Here is a 22842-nt window from a genome sequence, read left to right as displayed (position 1 = left end):
CCATTTTGGTCTGCCTGTCAGATGGAAGGGTGGGGCTCATTGAAGGGTTTCTTCTAGGACAAACGTTCCATGATATCACATACTCCTGGAATCAACTTATGAACTTTCTTCACACCACCAATATGGGTGGGTACTGGATCAAAAGCCCCAGTACTACATGTTACCACTTCTTCCACTGTGTTTCTATTAATGCTCTAGCTTTGGCCACATCTATCATCTCTCCATGACTGTGGTCAGTTCTAAGTCACTTGCTTCTTCTTCTTCTATTTTTTTTTTTTTACTTTGATCCCTGCCTACACTATTTTTGGATAACTGTAAATTATCTAAGGAAATGCCAATTCTCACTTATGTCATCTTCTAGCCATTAATCTTGGGATTCACACTCATCTCTTACAAAGAGAAATACAATATGTATGCGCTTAAAATGTGACTTCCTTTGGGAAGAATATCCTTAATATCATAAATAAATGGTTTATTTGGTTTGAAATTAAATTTTTTTTATTTTTAATCTTTATGATTTTCTCCTGAAATCTATTTTGCTTTAAAATCACAGTAAAAATTAAGTGTTTGAAATTAACTCTGAATGCTCATCATTCAATTAATAACAGAGACTGACATCATCAGTGATAAACTATGAAGCTCACAGTGTACAAACTTCTGATATTTTTGGACAAGTCACATCAGCTGCTCTTAATATTATGAGCTTCCTTTTATCCTCTACACTTTCCTTTTTTAAACTTGCTAGATATATTTACAGAACATCACATTTTCCCCACAAGCTGTTTCAATTTGCATTTTTCTCAATGACTAATCTGACATACCAGATAGGAGATTCTTATTTTTTCCATCTTAGTAAATGCTAACCAAGTATTTTGTTCTGTTTTCGTGAATTCTGAGAAATCTAGCAATAATAGACAAGAAATAAATAGTCCAATGTCTGTATGTTCTTGTTCTCAAGATGGCCATGTTTTTGAGATTATCCTTTTTGCAAAATGACAGTCTATGTTTCCCCTTCAGTAACTTTGCTGTAAATGGAAAGTCATACAAGAGTTGCCAGAATCAATGTTTTAGATTCTTGTGTCTCTCAGAGGATTCATGGTGGTAATGCTGTATACCATGTGTTTCTATTTGAAATTATCTGAGCTTCTTACTTGTAGTTATGCTGCAAAATGGTGTGATCCTGAGTCTACTCTTCTTCCAAAGCAATACATAATTTTATTGCCTTGTTTTTCAGAAGAATGCACTTTTTTATTTCTAGGACATTGAGAGATTATTCCATTTCTCTGTATTTGTACGAAGAAGAAGGAAGCAATTATCCATTTCTACTTCTTCTCTGTTACATTATTTGCCAAGCGAATCCTCTTTGTGCTTCCAGTGGACATTTGTCTCCTGGTTATTTATAGTCACCTAATGATCACTCTTCAGGAACTCTTGTCTGTGTCCCACATGTTTGATTGCAACAAGGCAGTCGGCTGGCAAGAAATTTCAAAGAGAAACCCCTCAAAAACTGGCTTCACGATTTTCCACATTTATTGCTGGTTAGAAATAGGACTTGGGAAGTACAGCTTTACTTCATTTTATTGCACTTTGCAGATACTGTTTTTTTACACATTGGAGGTTTGTGGCAATCCTGCCTCAAGTAACTCTATTGGTGCCATTTTTCCAACAGTATTTGCTCACTGTATCACATTTTGGTAATTCTCACAGTACTTCAAACTTTTTTATTATTATTACAGTTGTTATGGTGATCTGTGATGTTACTACTGTAAAAAGACTACAGCTAATGAAAGGCTGGATGTTGGTTAGCATTTTTTAGCAATAAAGTATTTTTTAATTAAGGTATGTACATACTATAGTCTATCGTATAGTATAAACATAACTTTTAAATACCCACTTGGAAACCGAAAAATTCCTGTGCTCGGCTTATTGCAGTTATTTATCGTGGTGGTCTGGAACTGAACCCACGAAATCTCTTGGTATGCCTGTATTCATTCTGCACTTGTCACCAACAGCATATATCAGGGATTTATCATGAATGGAGGCATCCCCATGTGAAGGTTCCTAAATATAGTCTGTGTGTGTAATTGTACTTTTGCCATTGGTGTTTACATACCTTAAATAAATCTTGCATCTGGCTGACAGGATGATTCTTCTAGGAAACTGTCATGACTGTGGCTATAGAAACCACTAAGTTCAAAGAGGAGCCAGGAGTTGAGGCTGAGGGATAGCAAAGATTGAGAAGGAGAAAATATTTCAATTTTCAAAAGGAATGAGGCAAGTCAATGGCATGACTTACTGGTAGCTTTATTTCTGAAAGAGTCATAAGGTTTCTTGAGAAGTTAGGTGGAAGGACTCCAGACTGAGAATAGGGGTGAGACAGAGATCAAACAGAAATCTCTAGACAGAGAAATGAGTAAAATCCATTTCTAAAGCTAGAGAACTCAAGACTAACTTATCTATTCAGTAGCATTTATTGAGGATATATTGCATGTGAGTCAGCAATTATTATACTATTTGTCCACTTCACTACCAAACAGATTGTTCCTTTGCTGGCACTGCTGTCTTTAGTGGACAGACAGGTATTATTGTGTCTCCCTAGAACAGTACCCCCTCCCCTTCTTTTGGGAAGTGCTCCTCACTCATTTCAACCACATGACTCTGTAGAGAGATACAGATGATCCTCTTCTATCAGGAAAAGTGGGCACCTGCCCAGGTTGGCCCAATCTTGTATCTCTTCCCCAAGGCCACAGTGACTGTGGTAGAGCTTGTGACCTACGTGAAGCCAATGAGAGCACTTATAGCTTCCAGCATTCCTCAAGATTTGCATACTTGGAGTTGGCTGGGCAGAACTCTCTTTCATATCTGGTCAGGAAGTTATCAGGATGTAAACCTAAATCTGGCCATCATTAGAGCCTGGAAGGACATAAGGACAGCTGGCCTGGAAGACCAAAACTGACTTATGGAAAGAAGCAGAGAAGAAACTTGCAGAGAGACACACACACACATAGCGATTGTCCTGTTTGGCTTTTGAGTCCTATATCCAATCATCCCTGGAATCAGATCCCAGCTTTTCCATGGTGTGTTATGTGAGCTAATTCATTCCTTCTTCAGATAGTTGGAACTGTGTTTCTGCACCTTACAATTGAGATCTTGAGAATCCGTGGACATTTCTGCTTTAGGTAAGAATATGGGGGGCTTCCCTGGTGGCGCGGTGGTTGAGAATCTGCCTGCCAATGCAGGGGATACGGGTTCGAGCCCTAGTCTGGGAAGATCCCACATGCTGCGGAGCAACTGGGCCCGTGAGCCACAGCTACTGAGCCTGCGCCTCTGGAGCCTGTGCTCCGCAACAAGAGAGGCCGCGACAGTGAGAGGCCCGCGCACCGCGATGAAGAGTGGCCCCCGCTCGCCGCAACTAGAGAAAGCCCTCGCACAGAAATTAAGACCCAACACAGCAGCATAAATAAATAAATAAGTAAATTAAAAAAAAAAAAAAGAATATGGGGACTTCCCTGGTGGTCCAGTGGTTAAGACTTCGCCTTCCAATGCAGAGGGTGCAGGTTCGATCTCTGGTTGGGGAGCTAAGAGCCACATGCCTCGTGGCCAAAAATCCAAAACAAAAAACAGCAGCAATATTGTAACAAATTCAATAAAAAGTTTAAAAATGGTCCACATCAAAAAAAAGAATATGGAAAAGACTATCCAATTGCTGTCACGACCATCCTAAGAAGGGAGTTTTAAAAAAGGGTTAGAGAGATAATGTGTATGTTGGAGGCAGAGAAGGTGTAGGGCAGCAGTCCCCAACCTTTTGGTCACTAGGGACCGGTTTCGTGGAAGACAATTTTTCCACGGACCAGGGTGGGGGTGGTTCGAGTGGTAATGCGAGCGATGGGGAGCGGCAGATGAAGCTTCGCTCGCTTGCCTCCCCACTCACCTCCTGCTGTGCGGCCCAGTTCTTAACAGGCCTCAGACTGGCACCAGTCCACGGCCCAGGGGTTGGGGACCCCTGGTATAGAGAATTACATTCCCAAGGCTTGGCCCCAGGAGAAATCATCAAGCCCTCAGTAAAAAGGCAGGGAGAAAGCTACAAGCCAACACCAAGAAGAGGCTGCTGGTTCACCATTCAGACACCAGATTCGTCCAGAGCTAGCCTTAATGATGAATGTCTTATCATGCAACCATTGCTAAAGCACACACTCAGGTTTATTTTCTGAATCCTGATCTGATATCATGTAGTTAAGGAGTCACCCTACTCAAATATATAGCATTTAGCGTTTCTATCTTTTAGGATTAGGCAGAAGCCAGATACTCAAGAGAAGAATATTCAAATCTTGAATCTCTTGGAAGAGGCAGAAACAATACAATGGAATAAAGGTTAAAAAGCAACAGCAACAACACATTTTAGGCCTTGTTGTATTGATTTAAAGAAAGTAACTAAAGGTAAGTAAAACTTCAATGGAAGATAAGTAACTATAAGTAACTGGAACCCCAACTTGAGCTTGGAAGGGGGATTTATAGCTTATATCATTTATGTTTGGGGCTTCAGGTGAGCTTTCATCAGGGTTGCATGTCTTTCTCTGTAATTCTCTTGGCTTTTCCAGCACTGCTAGATTCAAGCTTCCAGAGAGGGCAGGGTCTCTCTTAGAAAACATGTACTTTCTTCCCTGTTTTTGTACAAGCCCTCTTAAGCCTAAGCTTGCCTTTTTATTTTAGGATCAAATTGAAGACCACAAGGCATTCTAACCTACTGAATTTTTCTTACCAGTTTTTCTAGTTCTATATCCTCATTACGCACATGATCACCATCCTTATGTTTAACCAATTGTTTTGCTATCATATGACAATGATTGCCAATTTCCCAGCCTAGAATAAAGTACATTCACTACCTAATTTCCATTCAATAATTCTCACATTTTATAGTCTGTTACTTTCCACACCTTATTTCTGGGAATAAATTGTGTCTGTTAGGATGTATTTGACTGAAGGGAATAGAACATGCAGTGTGGTTTAAACATCAAAAGTGCTTTATCGGTTCGTGTGATAAACAGTTTGGTGGTAGGACAGCCTTCAAGCATGGTTTGATCAGGACTTTGGCTCCACTTCTCTGTAGTGCTGGCTCTGCCCTCCTACTGTGTTGGTTTGGTCCTCAACCTGGCTTCCTTCATGGAGTGAGATGGCTGCCAATGACTAACAAGGCTACATGTTTCTTGTTTACAAGTAATGAATTTCTCTCTAAATTTCAGTTTTTCTGTCACATCAGTAGAGAGACAGCAGCTCTGGTTCATAACTAAGTTGTACTTAATAGCTTCCACATCTCCATGTATTAACTCAACATGTACCCCTGACAAAATGTAATCCCCTCATGTAATAAGGAGAAAGGAAATCTCAGTCCAGCTATCAATTTTCACAAGCATTTTATTTCAGAGTACTTTATGTTAAGAAGGTTTTTCTCTTCCCAGACTCAGAGACCCATTTTTCTTTTCCTCTTGCCCTCAAATAGAATAATTTTCTTATTTCCAGATTGCAGTCTGAGAGCAAAGAGGATGCCTCATTGTTGGTAAAAATGGGAAAACCCTGGGAAAGGGGCTGTGCCAGGAAAGAAACACTATTATGCTACTTCTTCCTTCATAGCTCTCTTCCTGCTTGTAGAAGTGTCAAGAGAAAGAGGAACAAGTGCTCCTTCAAAGGAGAAACAGCTGTTGAGATGAGGTTACCACTCACCTTACACATACACCCTGGAATTTAGAGATCTGGTTGCACTTCTATGCGAGCTCTGCAGAGGGTCCCTGGACACCACTTTGTATCCAGCACAGTTGTATTTTAGACTCAGCCCTTGCTACTCTATTCCTTTTTGCTAAAGCATAGCCCAACACATGGTTTTCAAGTAGAATTCAAACCACTTCCTTAAGAATGAACTCGGTAATAGAGTAGTTCATATGTAAACCTGGGTTTACTTTATGTCCAACTACATGTTTAACTAGAAAGAAAGCAAGTTATGAGGAAGATGTAGTCAGAGTGGTACGTAGAAACCTGCCAAGGCAGGAATCCAACCCTCCTGCTCTGTGTCTGTGAAATGTGCAGAGGTGTACAGAAAAAGGCCTGTGGGAAGTCAGGGGAAAAGGCTCCCTCCTTCTTAAAAGAAGTTCTGGGAAATTCTCAAAGAGAAAGAGCAGAAGAAGGGAAATTTGGAAGAGACAACACAAATAATTCAGAAGTTGCAGCGAACTAACATGGGATTTGGTGGTTCAAGCTCATAATTCTTCCCCCAAATGCCATTCTTTGGGACCATACATGGAACTATGTCTTAAAGCCCAGCCTTTCCCCATCACAATGCCCTTGTTGAATTTAGATGTCACAATCAAGCAGAGTACAATCTGATGCCAACTCAGCCGTGACAACAGATTAAAGACTACACATTTACAGCCTGAAGTAATTCATTTTAGGGAGGGAACTGCCGGATTGGAGACAGCTGGAGTTTAGTTAATGACAGCCAGTCTAAATTGCTCAAGGCTCTGGTGCAAGGGCACCTGGGGTGTCTCAGAACAGCTCTCACTTCTCACCCAGGCAGCTATCCTGTTTCCCAAGCTGCTCAAATGCCCAGCAATTCGACCATGTGATAAATACAAATTAAACTTCTGGCTGTTCCAATCCTTCTTTATTATGAGCACTGGGGAGGAGCCAGTTTAAGGGAGTAAGCATTCAAGGGCAGAAATAGTTATTGTGTTATCACTGTGCACAAAAACAGGTGGATGCAAATTCCTCACTTTATTGCTTCGCTTCATTTCCTTCCACCCAGACCTCCCTCTTTCCATAACCTGTTTTGTATTCTGCTGGTAGATCTAGATCACCAAAGAAAGAAAGCTAAATTGTTTTTAGATAAAAATGTCATCTGCCTCGCTCAAAATGGGAAATTCAATCATACAAATGACTGTACAAATGACTGTGGAGGCTGGTTCTCCATTTCCAATGTGGTGTCACTTAGAACGAGATGTTCTTCAGCAGCTGTTGTGCATTATTATGGAGGCTGAAAGCCCATCCCACCAATCATGGCAGAGGATACCCAAAGCTGCAGCTCCTTCCCTCAAACAAACTACTTCAGGCTATAAAATCATAATTGTCAACAGCCACCAAGAGAGCAGACTGCATTTGAGAAGTCCAGTGCACCAAGCTTCGAGTACAGGCCAGAGACAGAACACAGGATCAGCGACTTGCTGTGTGGTCTGGGAACAAACAAGCACTTCTCACAACTGTGACATCCCCTGTGAGGTTAAGGTATAAAAGGTCTGAGAGCCATAAGAGGGGAAGGGGCCACAAAGCTTGGTGACATGTCAGCTGGCTTCAACCAGATTTCTACCTCTTCATTCCAAAAGAATATTTCCCTGTTATTACTGCTCTTCTCTGCTGAATAGTGCTTTTAGGTATATTCAGAGTGTGTTTTTAAGATCCATCCCTTTTATTAGATCAGCTTAAAGACAACCTTTGTTTATGTAATGCATATACTGTACATCCTCATGATGGGACTGCAAAGGACTAATTATTAAAGACACCTGTCAGGGAATAAGTCAGTGAAAATGCACAACACATTCATTCTAATGTGCTCAAGTAACTGTTATCCCCACAAGAATGGGAGAATAAATTAAAGTACATTAGCTTCTTTATTTGGCAACCACAAAGATAGTGAAAGGGAAGGAAACAAGTAGGTGCTGAGTGCCCATTTAAGGCTAGGCCTCAGTATAAGGGATTTTCACATACCTTAGCTCATACAGTCCTAGAAAACCCTGTTACATACGAATTATTATTTCCATATTTACAGGTAAGGCTACTGAGGCTGACAATATGTAAATTGCCCAGGTTTCTACACAGAGAGTGAGTGAACTAGAATTTGACCTGTCTGACTCTATGCTCTTTTCATTACATATTTCGTCTTGGGGTATGACTTAATGAAAGCAGATTTCAGTAACCCTTTCCCACCTTGAGCCTGCTCAATTTTTAGAGTAAGAACTATATGGAAATATTATGCCTTTGGGGAGCAAATTACTCATACCTCAAGTAATGCAAGTTTCCATTCTGTATTTTCACTTCCACGGCCTTCTCTTCCCTTTTCCTATTTGCATGAGCATGGGAATTTGCAGCAGAGCAAAACAGCAGTCCTAGGAAAAATGTGGTCATATCCCTCTAAAAACTACTAAAGTGATAGTCCAGGAGAACCCATATAATTTCTCCCTCATCAAGACGTACCCTTCCAGAAAACAAATACAAACAAACAAACAAAACCAGACAGGAAGATACACACACACATCCCTCCGAAAAATTCTGCCTGTGTCTCCTAGCCTGGCTTGTGAGTTCCTTATGGATAGAAATCATTGGCTTTGGACCTCGTTGTGAACTCGGAACCTCTTATGGGAAGTGAATGGTGGTTTGGCTGGCTTGGCACTGCATAAATTGTTGGTGTCGATCTGAGGGTTTGTCCTGAGGGTTTAGAGAGCCAAAGGACAAAGCAAGCTAGCAGACGCTGCAGGAGACGGACAGACAAAGGGTCAGAGGCAGGACTGAAGGTACAGAGCCAAGACGTTAGTCTGGGGGAAGCAGAGATTTAGACAAGGGGAGGGCAGAAAAAAGAGGAGAGACAACTACTATGAACAGCCTTGAAGAATCTGTAAACCTTCCACTTCGGGACCGCTCAGTTTTTAAAGTATAGGACATGTGAGGTGGGTGTTATGTGGTAGAATGGACAAGAATCTAGGATGGAGATTCATAAAAATTATCCATGAAACAGACGTGGGTTTCATTGTTGTTATCATATTATTTTAGGTCTGCTCTCCCCAGTCCCAACAACTAATAACTCCATTCTTCCCCGCAAAGAAAGCATTTTGTCTTGTCCTTTCTGTGAGGATAACCCTACTGGACCTCTTCCTGATGTATGCATGAGGTTGTACTTCTATCTTGCATATTTTCTTACCTCCCATTTCCTGCCATGTTTTCTACTATCTATATTATTGCAAATGTGACCTGCAAGTTTTTACATTTCCTTCTTAATTCTACAGTCATTTATTTGCTTTTTTTCCCATAAAATTCCCTAAAAAATATTTATAGTCTGTGGAAACAGTAATATTGCCTGTAAATTAAAATGGAGATGCTCAGCACATCAGCATTCAGAAAACCTTCTAGCCATGGAGCCCAGTGGGAACCTGTCCTCATATACAAACTTACCCCTTTAGGGTTACACAAAGAAGAATCTGGTACTTAAAGAATCCCCCTGGGGACTTCCCTGGTGGCACAGTGGTTAAGAATCTGCCTGCCAATGCAGGGGACACAGGTTCGAGCCCTGGTCCGGGAAGATCCCACGTGCCACGGAGCAACTAAGCCTGTGCGCCACAGCTACTGAGCCTGTGTTCTCGAGCCCGCGAGCCACAACTACTGAAGCCCGCACGCCTAGAGCCCATGCTCCACAACAAGAGAAGCCGCTGCAGTAAGTCTGTGCACCACAAGGAAGAGTAGCCCACACTCGCTGCAACTAGAGAAAGCCCCTGTGCATCAATGAAGACCCAAAGTAGCCAAAAATAAATAAATTTATTTAAAAAAAAAAATCCCCCTGGAAAATAAGTAAGCACATCTATAAATTTGCTTTGCAATACCTATGTAAGGGACATTGTGATTCAGCCTTGAATAATAAAACATTGAAGTACAAAACATTGTTGGGACTTCTGCTGTGCTTAAAATAAAATTGATGCAATTTTCAAGCTAAAATTCAGGAAGTAGGTAGTTATAATCTAAAAGTGGGCTTGGGTTGGGATGTTTCCCTGACTCTTCCCCTCAGTAGAGAAGAGTAGCACTTGGAGTTATCTTTTCTTGGCCAGTGTACTCACTCTCTTCCAAAAGAAAAAAAAAAAAATTCTTTAAATAAAAGTACTCAGAAGGGAGTATCACGGAAGCAGAGGAACAGTCTGTCAATCCCTCTATTCTCTCTGTGCAGACTTTTTCAGAGAATGAGAGGGAGGTGTCTTGACCCTGGGGTCTGCAACCAGGTTGGTTCCAGCAAATCTCTGAAACGATGATAAGTTCCATTTGGGCAGAAAACCAGGGGGTGGCATTTTCTTTCCTCTATAACTCTGGAGCTTACTTTGATTGAATATCTCAAATCAATACAAGGCATGTCAGACTCTAAGTTTTTTTAGGGTTAAAATGTGTCTGAGAATACATTCTTAGCATATTGAGCCAGAATTCAAAAAAAAATATCTTCTTTTGAATTCAGAAAAACTCCCAAGGTCTCTTCACTACATCCTCACACAGTCCCCTTAGTGGGCTTGTGGTTGGGCCGGTTAAAAGCAAATCTGAAAGCTATTTCCACTAATGCATCTGCTCTAGGCTGAGAGACTAAGTATTTGCTGTGTTTCCAGATCTTTCTGGTCTCTTATGGTTTGGAAATCAGAATGCACAGCTGCAATGTGGCAGTCAAAGCGCGGGAGCTGATCATTTACATTCTAACACACAGAGATTTCCTAGTCAAAGTTACTTATAAATCAAATAGATGTCATTTCATAAACACCCCCCAAACAACTGTACTCCATTACTGAAATGGGAAGCAATGGTGTTAATGGGTAGCTAAGGACTAAAATCAATTTAACTTACAGGCACTCAGCTGCTACAACAGTTGTGAACATGTCTGAATGTTAATAAACACTGATTGGTATTAATATCTTACAAGACTTTAAATGTGGCTGGCATGAAATTCTTATTCTAATGGATAGAGAAGCTTGTTGACAAAGATTGATTCTTTTTTCCTTTGTCTAAAGAAATTTTCCGTAGCTTTGACAGTATTATCATCGGTTTCACAAAGATATTATGGCATTTCTTGAGTTTTAGAGACTATGACATAATACTCTCATGAAAAGGGAGAAAGTTGAACACTCCTTTGTCACCCAGAGACAACACCAAAATGATACCAGGAGCTGCAAGTGGAATGTGAAAATTAGGAGAAAGACAGAGTGATTATATGCAGACCATGATAATATAGAACAGCTGGGAATGAGGGGCTGTCCCACAGAGAAGGTGACAGCAGCCATGACCTGCATAACAAAAGGTAATGTTAGGACATGGCTCCACTTTTGTTTCCTTTCAACGAAAGTGAAAAGGAACAAAATGAAAGGAAGTGAAATGTATTGACTGGAAATGCAAAGGGATCGGATTTTAGCAAGTTTCATGTGAACTCTGAACTCTAATTTCTTTCTATTTTTTTCATCATTATCTGCCTTGACTACTCTGTGACGCGAAATGACTAGACTCAAGAATGGAGAGTTAAAGTTAGGGATTAATATGGATCAGTGTATTTTACTTGAATAATATCTATTATCTAGGATGGTTATATATTTTAACAGCTTTATTGAGGTATAATTGACAAATAAAACTTGTATACATTTAAGGTGTACGACTTGACATTTTGATATATGTATACACTGTTAAACGATCACCACAATCAAGCTAATAACATATCCATCACCTCACATAGTTACCATCTTTTCTTTTTTTCTGGTGAGAACACTTAAGCAAATTTCAAATATACAATACAGTATTGTTAACTATAGTCACCATGCTGTACACTAGATCTCCAGAACTTATTTATCACAAAGGTGACAATGCAGCGCAGTGGGGGAAAGGATTATCGTTTCGGCAATTAGTGCTGGGTAAATTGGATGTCCATATGAAAAAAAGAAGAATCTGTATCCCCCCAAGGATATACAAAAATAAATTCTAAGAGGGTTGCACGTTCTAATTGGTGAAAGGTTAACGTTTTAGAAGAAAAGACAGGAGACTATCTTCATGACTGTGGCACAGGCAAAAATATCTTTATGAACCTAGTGGCAGGGCAGGAATAAAGACTCGGACATAGAGAATGGACTTGAGGACACGGTGGGGGAGAAGGGGAAGCTGGGGCGACGTGAGAGTAGCATTGACATATATATACTACCGAATGTAAAATAGATAGCTAGTGGGGTGCAGCAGCACAGCACAGGGAGATCAGCTCGGTACTTCACGACGACCTAGAGGGGTGGGATAGGGAGGGTGGGAGGGAGGCTCAAACGGGAGGGGATATGGGGATATATGTACGCATATGGCTGATTCATTTTGTTGTACAACAGAAACTAACACAGCATTGTGAAGCAATTATACTCCAATAAAGATGTATTAAAAAAAAGACACACAAGGCATTTAAGTATATTGAGAAAAAATTGATAAACTGAACTATAAGATTAAGAACTGTGTATCAAAAGACACCATTACAGGAGCAAAACTACAGCCCATGGTATGAGGAGAGATATTTGTGATACAGATAACCAACCAAAGACTTGGAAACATGTTACGTAAAGAAAGTCATAAAGAAAAACACAGACAATACAAAAATAAACTTTTACTTGAACAGGGAATATCCAAATGGCCAATACACATATGAGAATATACTCAACTTCACTGGTCACCAAAAACATGCCAAGCTGAATTCAATGAAATAACCTTGTCAAAAAGTATAGTTTTCTAACAAACTTATGGTTACCAGAGGGTTAGGTGGGGAGGGATAAATTGGGAGATTGGGACTGACATACACACACTACTATATATAAAATTGATAACTAATAAGGACCTACTGTATGGCACAGGGAACTCTACTCAGTACTCTGTAATGGCCTATATGGAAAAGAATCTAAAAAAAGAGTGGATATATGTACATGTATAAGTGATTCACTTTGCTGTACACCTGAAACTAACACAACATTGTAAATCAACTATACTCCAATAAAAATTTTTTTTAAGTATAGTTTTTTTACCTTTTAGGATGTTTAGTTATTTGATGTTCTTTCTCCTATGTCTCCTTGTTAGTACATATGGTCAACTAGCCAAAGATAACAGGTAGGTCTTGTGTTAGTATCTACCTGTACTACATGGACAGGTAAGGAAAGTTGCATTTATCTCCTTCTTGGATCATGTGTATAACTATTCCTCCCACCCAGCCTTCTGACTCAAAGCACAGGGTCTACACAGTACATACATCTTTGCTTTATATGTGGGCTTATATGTAGGAATACACCGTGTCTTTATCTGGGTGCTGATTATACAGGTGTGCTCAATTTATAAAAATGCATCCAACAGCACACTCACAATTTGTTTACTTCTCTGTATAAATGTTGTAGCTGTTATACTTCAATAAAAAAGTTTTAAAACTCAAATAACACCTGAACCCAAATGTTAACAGGTCCTCACTCTTTGCTACACCCTACAGAAAAGTTGAAAGACTATTAATACAATTGGACGCACATATACTCTATACCTATATTCACCAGTTGTTAAAATTTTGCCACATTTGTTTTCTATCTCTTCTCTCTCCCTCTCTCTATCCACATACACACACATTTTATCTCTACCAGTTAAGAGTAAGTTGTAGACATTACTACACTTCACTTCTAAATTCTTCAGTGTGTATATTCTAAGAACAAGGACATGAACCATGAAAGTACTACATAACCACAATTCAATTATCATATTGAAAAAATTTTCTTATGTAAATTCTGTATTCAGATTTCCTCAATAATGTCATGTAGTTTATTTGTTTGTTTAAAGAGCCAGGCTCCTTACAATTAGTTGTCAAGTCTCTTCAGTGACCATTGCTCTCCTCTTCCCAGCCAGTCCCAGGAGGCAGGTTATCTACCCTCTCTACCCACAGCATCCCCTTGCAAGCACCCTCTGGGGTCTGAGAGAGGAGCTATGACATCCTTGTGTATGAGATTCCCAGAGGCATTCTGTTCTTATGCTTGCTCACCCTCTTTTAGCAATTCATTAAAAGTGACCTGAAATCTTACTTGCTTGCATAGTGACCCCACCTTCCTCGGTGCCCTGCCTCAGGCAAACCAGGGCTCATGTACTCTCTCTTCCTGAAGGCATCCATTTTTAACTCAGATTTCATGATAGTTGGACACACTGAAAACTTAGCTCTTAAATGGGTTCAAGAAAAATGATTTTATAAAATATGCAGCATTTGCCAGTTCCTAGGGTAGGAATGACACTCCTTCCAACTTTCCAGATCCTAAGAAGAAGCCAGAAGGTCACTCTATTTTTAAAATTCAATGTATTATCTTTCACAATTATTCTTTTTGATGTTCAAATTGTCCCAGATTCCAAATTTGGCCAGTCACAATGTCCTCAAGCTGGCTCTTGTGACTTTTTGACATGTTGTCATTTGTCCTTGAGCATTTTCCTTCTAGCAGAAGATCTTCCAGCTTGCTTTGTGTTTTCCTTGCCTCAGGCCTGGAGTCAGGTTATTTCTCCATGGATATTTGGTTCCTTTTACTGAGGAGTAGCAATAAGAAACCTGAGCACTAAATGTGCACATTGCCACATGCATCATTATTTCTAAATAATGTCATTTCAGTGACAAAGTGAAGAAATAAGAGGGCTGTTTTTAATCGTGAGTTCGTATTGATATTACCTATTCCATTTCAACACCACCTCCATTCCTTATTGTATTTCAACTCCCTCAGTGAGAGTTTTGGTTCCAAACATTGATATATTTAATCATTTACTCTATTCTAAAATAAAAATAAAATTATTTTAGAAGCACTATACTTATACTACTACCAATAACAAACCAACTAAAATCCCAGATTCCTTTGCAGTTATGAGTGCATATACTGTATACATATAATGTACTGTGTTCAGATGTTACTTGATGCATATTTGTGCTCGTTACAAATTTGATATGAAAAATTTTAGGTTCATTTGTTTTCGTTTATATTCAATTTTAGGTTTTTCCCCTCCTTGTTATAATTATACTGTTTTAAATATATAAAACATTGACTTGACTCAAAGGTAAAACTTATATTAAAAGATATATTCAGGGGCTTCCCTGGTGGTGCAGTGGTTGAGAGTCCGCCTGCCGATGCAGGGGACATGGGTTCGTGCCCCGGTCCGGGAGGATCCCACGTGCTGCGGATCGGCTGGGCCCGTGAACCATGGCTGCTGAGCCTGCGCGTTCGTCCGGAGCCTGTGCTCCGCAACGGGAGGGACCACAACAGTGAGAGGCCCGCGTACCGCAAAAAAAAAAAAAAAGATATATTTAGAAGGTCTCACTTCCTTCCCTATTCCTTCCATTCTGTTCTCATTCATCACTTGTGGGTAATCAGTTCAGTTCTATTAGTTTCTGATTTATGCCACACCCTTCACCCCCCTACCACACACACATTTTCCCTTCTTTACTTGAACTAAAGATCAGCAGGATATTGAAGAAGATTTTCTAGCAGTTATCTTGGTTTATAGTGCAAATTCGTTTGCAAGAGAGGAAAAGTTCTAAAAAGTTTTTTTTTTCATAAGGATGACAACTGACTTGAGAGATCAAAAGCTTATTGAAAATAAAATCTATATGCAGAGAACGGCATTCTCTTATATCATTTGTCAAATATAATTTTTTTTTTTGGTCGTGCCACACGGCACGTGGTATCCTAGTTCCCCAACCAGGGATCGAACTCTCGCCCCCTGCACTGGAAGCACGAAGTCCCAACCACTGGACCACCAGGGAAGTCCCATTTGTCAAATACAATTTTTGGTTGCATAAAAGTATAATAGGAAATATAATTGCTAGATAAGAACTGTAATAAAGATCAATTAATTTCTTACACTCTTGCTCCTATTTTTTCCTTCTTCTCTTTCTTCCTCCTTTTCTCCTTTCTTTTCTTCCTTTACTACATGGATACTGGACATCCTTCTATGCATGGGGGTACAAAGATGAACAGTACAGATGAAATCCCTGCCCTTAAAAAACTATTCTATTTGGAGAGACAGACAGTGAATGAATTATAATAAAGCAGTGTAGAAAGATAGGCTGCCATTTCCCCACTTTACTGTTGGGTGGTAACAGCAGTTTAGGTGATGGATATACATCAATAGTTGCATTGTGTTAATAATATCTCAGTATCCATAGAAGTCAGGAGAAGGTAATTAATGGTATGAAATTCTCTTCCTTCCCTTTGTTTAACTGACCAAATTTGCTTTGACATAATATAGTGGAGATGGGAGCGTTGGGAATAAAGACTGTAAAACAGAAGCTCCTCTACAAACCAACTTTCACTTAGGAATTTGGAGAGATTAAGCAAAGCTGTGTGCTTGTGCAAGAGTGTCATTATCAGCCCCCTCTGTAGAAAATGGGGTCAGCAGTTGTGTGGTGATACAGTGTTGGTTGTTAACCCATAGCAAGTTTGTCACATTTGTGCTTTGTTTCCAGATCTGTTACAAACCGTGTCAAATTCCGTAAGTGCAAAAACATAGTAGTATTGAATGTGTTTAGAAAAACAGGTACATGATTATGACGGAAACCAAATTGATCTTGTCTCTACACAAATATACTTTGTCCCTAGACATGTTGTCCTCATAGGTAAATGGACTTAGGATCAAACTTGGAAATCTAACGTGTACATAAGTATAGGAGCTTCTGAAGTTAAAAACATGGGAATCAATCCCATGTCTTTTAGATAGTAGCATTGGGTTCTAAAGTCATTTGTGTAAGTCAGAAATCCCCTGTAGTCAAAACAGTCTTTGAAAATTTCAAAAATGGTTTGTGTATGTAACTTTAAATAGTGATTTTAAAGTTTGAGCACTATTGAGTTAGTCTTTGTAAAAAGGCGGGAGGTGGGGGACAAAAATAAGCTCTAAATGCTGATGTCTTAGCATTAAAATCATTCAGCCTTTAAGATAATCATTAAATCTCTGAATGTAATAGAGGAAGGAAGGGGATTCTAAACTGCTTTTGCGTATCTTCAGATTGACTTCATGTTTCAAAGGCAATAAGCACAGTTATTTTCACACTTGTTAATTTGTGTGTTGTTTTGAGGAATAAATGAGGTATGTATGTGAAAGAACTTGGTCCAGGGCTTAGCACATGGTTGGTTCTCAATAAATAAATAGGAACTGATTTGAGCCTAAGATTTGCTTGATCAGATCCACATGAATATGACTTTAAAAAGTAATAGAGAAATACTCAGCTGCCTGCTGCCTGTCATTTCAAATATGCATTTCTTGGGACTCTGCTAAACTGTTGTCACAGTAACGCCTTTGGGAATTGGTCTCAGGGCCCCTTAAGTGGGATCATGCTCACCCAGGGTATAGGTTCTCAAATCAGTATGAAAAATAAATGCATTTGGACAACATGACTAAAGTATAGATGTCTTCTTATCCGTAGTTCAATGCACAATTCACCTTCTCCATTGTTCCTGAATATCTCTGTACCCTTTGCATTCTCCCGCCTCCCATTCCTTAGAGCCCATGGAAACTTGCTGTTCAGTTTTCCAGCATTTTTCCTCAGTAAGAATATGCAGTCTCTAGGAGAAATTCCTTGGTAATTATTTTAATTCCCAGTAATGAGACAGAAAAAAATAATAACACCTTTTCTTAATTTTACTCACTTGAGTATTAATTAATTTGGAAAGCAGTGTGTGTTTTTCTCTGTACATGTTTGGGGCTAAATTAAAATTAACCCCTAAGGGGAAATACAGACTGCTTAGAGAAGTGCTTTTCTTTAAATATTTTTATCATCAATTTTTGTAAGGAAACTGCAAATATATTCTCCTTATTAAAAACACAGACAGTACAAAAGAATATAAAGTGAAGATCATAATCCTTACCACTCCCCCCAAATTCGAATCCACTCTCCAGAGAAAACCAAGTGCTCTTAACAGTTTTGTGTGTAACTTTCCATACTTTTATCCTTTTATTCATATATGTATAGACACACATAAAAATATCTAGTATTCCTTTCTTTACCTTTAACAATACTGAAGTTAAATAACAATGTATTATAGTTCAACTTGCTCTTTTTCTATTAATGATGTATCGTGGTAACCTTGCCCTATGATCCACCCCACTTCTTTAAACTTGCTCCATACAATATTTCATAGTAATGCATGCACCATATAACCTATTTGATGTATATCTGTTTCTAGTTTTCACTGCTACAAATAATGTATCAAACAACATTACTGTTCCATTACTGTGCACATTTGTATTTTTCTAGGATAGATATCTGAGAGTGGACTTTCTAGGTCATAGGTAAAATCAAAAGATTTTACTAGATACTACAAAACTGTCCTCTATTAAAGGCTTGGCCATTGTGCACCAAGAATGCAAGAGAATACCTGCTTCCCTTATACCCTTGCCCTCGGTGGATATTCATTTTTATTTATTTATTCAGATAAGATAGAGGATAAATTACACCTATTTATTTTAATATGCTTTGCTCTCATAGCTAAAGAAGTGAACCATTTTTAAATTACCTTTATTAGCTATTCATTTATTTTCTTCTGTGTACTATTTGTGCTTTGTATGCATTTTAATGTTTGAATATTTGCCTTTTTCTTAATGAGTTTTAGGAACTCATTATATAACCCTGATATTGTTTTGGGTTGTATGTTACTCATCTTTTAACTTTAAGATGTCATTTTGTCTTTCAGAAGTTTTAAACTGTTATATAGTCAAATCTTTCATTTCTTTATGATTTCTGACTTTGGGGTATTGTTTAAGAAAGTCTTCTCAGACTTCCTTGGTGGTGCAGTGGTTAAGAATCAGCCTGCCAACGCAGGGGACATGGGTTCGAGCCCTGGTCCAGGAAGATCGCACATGCCGCAGAGCAACTAAGCCCACGCGCCACTACTGAGCCTGCACTCTAGAGCCCATGAGCCACAACTACTGAGCCCACGTGCCACAACTACTGAAGCCCACGTGCCTAGAGCCCATGCTCTGCAACAAGAGAAGCCATGGCAATGAGAAGCCCGTGTACTGCAGTGCAGTGTAGCCGCCGCTCGATGCAACTAGAGAAAGCCTGCGAGCAGCAAGCCTGCATGCAGCAATGAAGAACCAATACAGCCAAAAATAAATAAATAAATTTTTTTTTTAAAAAAAAGAAAGTCTTCTCCACTCCAGCGTTGTAAAAATATTCTCCTATATTTTCTTCTAACACTTTTGTAGGGTTTTATTTTATATAGACAATTCCTTAATCACAGGAATTTCTTTTGGTGTACAGAGTAGTCATCTTCCCTTTGTCTTTTTCCAAATGGATAACTAATTGATTCAACTATTACTAAATATTCTTTCCTCATGCATTTGAAACATTTCCCTTATTTTATACTAAATACCCCTATATACTTGGATTTTTTTTGGAACTTTCAAATCTGTTCTATACATACATTTGTAAATGGCCCCTCAAATACTGCCCTATTTTAATTGCTATAACATATAAATTTTTGATATCTGATGGAGTATGTACCACACTATTCTCAATTTTTAGGTTTCAAAATTCTTTGTATAGCTATTATATCATACTTGCTAATTTTGTTATTTCAATACCCTTGTTTATTTTTCATCTATTTTGTCAACTATTTATGAGAGGAGTAAGTTGACATCTCCTATTTAAATTATTTATTTATTATTTATTTTTATTTATTTATTATTTATTTTTTATTTATTTTTTATTATTTATTTTTGGCTGTATTGGGTCTTCATTTCTGTGCGTGGGCTTTCTCTAGTTGCGGCGAGCGGGGGCCACTCTTCATCGCGGTGCGCGGGCCTCTTACCGCCACAGCCCCTCCTGTTGCGGAGCACAAGCTCCAGACGCGCAGGCTCAGTAGTTGTGGCTCACGGGCCCAGCTGCTCTGCGGCATGTGGGATCTTCCCAGACCAGGGCTCAAACCCGTGTTCCCTGCATTGGCAGGCAGATTCTCAACCACTGCGCCACCAGGGAAGCCCTAAATTGTTTTTTTGACTTTTCTTTGTAAACTTAATGATAAGTTTACATATCAGTGATTGTCAGCATATTTCAAATCTATTTTTTCAGATGCATAAAGTTTCCTGTTATAATGACTTGGTGGATAATAACTTCTTGTTCAATTCAAATATCACTCTCTTTTTCTTTTAATACATTTTATCTTTCAAATCTATTGTTACACTTGTTTTCTTTCTTTTATAGCATTTGTCTGGAATATCTGTTTTTCTTTTATTTTTTAAATTTCTTGTGTCATTTTAAGTTTGTCTCTTGGTTAAGAGCATACAGTTGGTTTTTTCTTTTTTTTTTCTGTAACCCTGGGTTATTTTACTTGGAAGCTCATTCACTTTTTTGTATTATACTTGGACTCTTCCCTTTCATCTTATGTTTCTATTGACCTTTTAATTATTCTTTTCTTCATATTTTTACCATTTATTGGCTTAATTGCATTTTAATTTTCTCTTTTAATATTTCTGCTAATAATCTGAAACTCAGTCATACTGATTCTACTCTTCTAGAAGTTGTTTCTATATATTTAATGGACATATTTAAACAACTTATTATTATTATTCTGGGATAATTTTCCATGTGCCCAATTTTCTGTCCTCATTCTCTCTCTCCTTCCCTCTCTTTCTCCCTTACTCCATTTCTCTTCTTTTAATTTGTATTCTAGGATATTTTCTAAACTTGATCTTCTAGATCACTAATTTTGTTTTCAGCCTCATCCATTTTATTGTTAAACCCTTCTATTTATTTTTTTTAATTACAACAATCATGTTTTTAAGTTAAAATAAACTTTTTGTGCTTTTTTTTTAAATGCGGTATTTTCTTATTTAATGGATAAATATCCTCTCTATTCTGAGAATATCAATATATTTTTTAAAACGTTCTTTTCTGGTCTCTGAATTATCTTTGCTTTCTCAGAAGTCATTTGTTCTCTTCATCCATCTCAGACTTGTTCACGCATTTGGTATTCTTGGCTGTCAGGGTACTCTTATGACAGAAAAAAATAGGTCAAAGTAATAGGTAGTGCATTAGCTTTCTATTGCAACTGTAATAAATTACAATAAATTTAGCAGCTGAAAACAACACAAATGTATTATCTAACAGCTTTTGTGCATCAGGAGTCAGTGTGGGTCAGCTAGGTCCTCTACTCAGGGTCTCACTAGGCTGAAATGAGGATGTGACTCATAGTTGGGGTCTCATCTCATCTCAGGGTCCTCTTCCCAGCTCACTCGTTTTTGGCAGAATTCAGTTCCTTGTTGAATAAGTGAAGTCCTCATTTCCTAGGTTACTTTCTTCAGGGCAACTGTCACCTCCTAGAGCCTTGCCAAATGCAGTTCACATGATTGTTTACTTCTTCAAGGACAGCAGGAAAACATCTCTGCTGCTTTGAATTTCCCTGACTTCTTTTGCAGGCTCACCTGATAATTCCAGGCCCACTCAGTGTAATCTCCCTTTTGATTAACTCAAAGTCAAATTATTAGTAACCTAATCATGGGAGTGAAATCCCATTGTATTCCTAGGTTCTGTCCACATTCAGGGGAAGGAGATTACACAGAATGTGTACACCAAGGGGCCGGAATCTTGGGTGCCATCTCAGAATTCTATCAGAAGAGGCATAATTTTTTTCTGTAAGTGTTGATCTGTTTCCCCTACAGGCTCGCTATTTCTCCTGTAGGACAGTGAACTGAAAATTAGCCAAGTGGAGTGGGGATGGAAGTGTGTTGACTCACTGGTTTTACAAGTTATCCAAAATAAGGAAGCTTTACATGAGGAATGAGGGTTCTTAGGACATTTTATTCCAGGAGAATGACTTTTTTCTATGGGATATCCAGGAACTATGAAGTCTGTTCTTCTCTTAATGTCCTACACTCAACCAGGAACTTTCTTAAGTGTTGCTGAGATGGATTGCGCTGGTGGTCTCACTGGCCCTGCTGTTCTTTGCTCATCTCTCTAATTAACTTTCCTAACAGCTGTCCCAAGACTCCCTCCTGATCTTGCTATTTAATCAGAGCTTGCAGTTTTTCTGGATCTGTTGTTACCTCTGTAGCTGCTGTTGGTTGTGGTGGTGGTATGTGTGTTTGAGGGTATCTTTTTCTCCATTTTTGTCCCATATGCTTTCTATCTTCCAGGAATTTCTCACAATCTTTTATCTGTTGACAGCATAATTTTAAAATTTGCTTTCTCATGCTGCTAAAGATTTATTCACCATAAAATATATTTTCTATATTTAAAAGGGATTTGAGGTAGGAAGGGAGGTAAATACATTTGCCCATTTCATCATTTTGCTCTAATTTCCAATTTTGATGTTTTTAACTTTACAAAATCAAGATTTTTTTGCAATTAGGGTTAACTGTCTACACGTAGATAATTTAATAAAGCTCTCAAGCTGTTATCCTTACCCTTTGCTCTTCTAATCTTTACTCTTCCCTCCTTAGTTCTCCAAGTATGAAGGACAGAGAAAAGGCAAATATGAAAATCAAATACTACTTTTCCTTCTGTGTTTATCCACTGTGAAAAAGTTGATTTTGGTTGAAATTTCTGGCTATAATGAAGGCTTTGCATTATTAGTGGATTCTCTCCCCACCTGAATACCCAGTGCATGGATAATCAAGGCACTTCATTGCCTTCAAATGATGAGAACATTTTCATGAAATAGGCTTATTTAATAAGCTATCAAAAGCAAAAAGAGGGCTTCCCTGGTGGCGCAGCGGTTGAGAGTACGCCTGACGATGCAGGGGACACGGGTTCGTGCCCCGGTCCGGGAAGATCCCACATGCCGCGGAGCGGCTGGGCCCGTGAGCCATGGCCGCTGAGCCTACGTGTCCGGAGCCTGTGCTCCACAACGGGAGAGGCCACAGCAGTGAGAGGCCCGCTTACCACAAAAAAAAAAAAAAAAAAAAAGCAAAAAAAGAGTGGAATCAAGTTAGTAACTTCTCTTAGGGAGCTAATGTGGAAAACACGGAGAGAGCCAACCTCACAGAGAATGATGGAGTTTCCTAACTAGGTAATAAAGTGCAGAATGTCTTATCAAGAGATAACACAGCATGGTT

Source organism: Tursiops truncatus, chromosome 3, assembly GCF_011762595.2.
Source record: "Tursiops truncatus isolate mTurTru1 chromosome 3, mTurTru1.mat.Y, whole genome shotgun sequence".
NCBI classification, from domain to species: Eukaryota; Metazoa; Chordata; class Mammalia; order Artiodactyla; family Delphinidae; genus Tursiops; species Tursiops truncatus.
The sequence above is the reverse complement of the archived record's forward strand: the minus strand, read 5'-3'. Positions refer to the sequence as shown.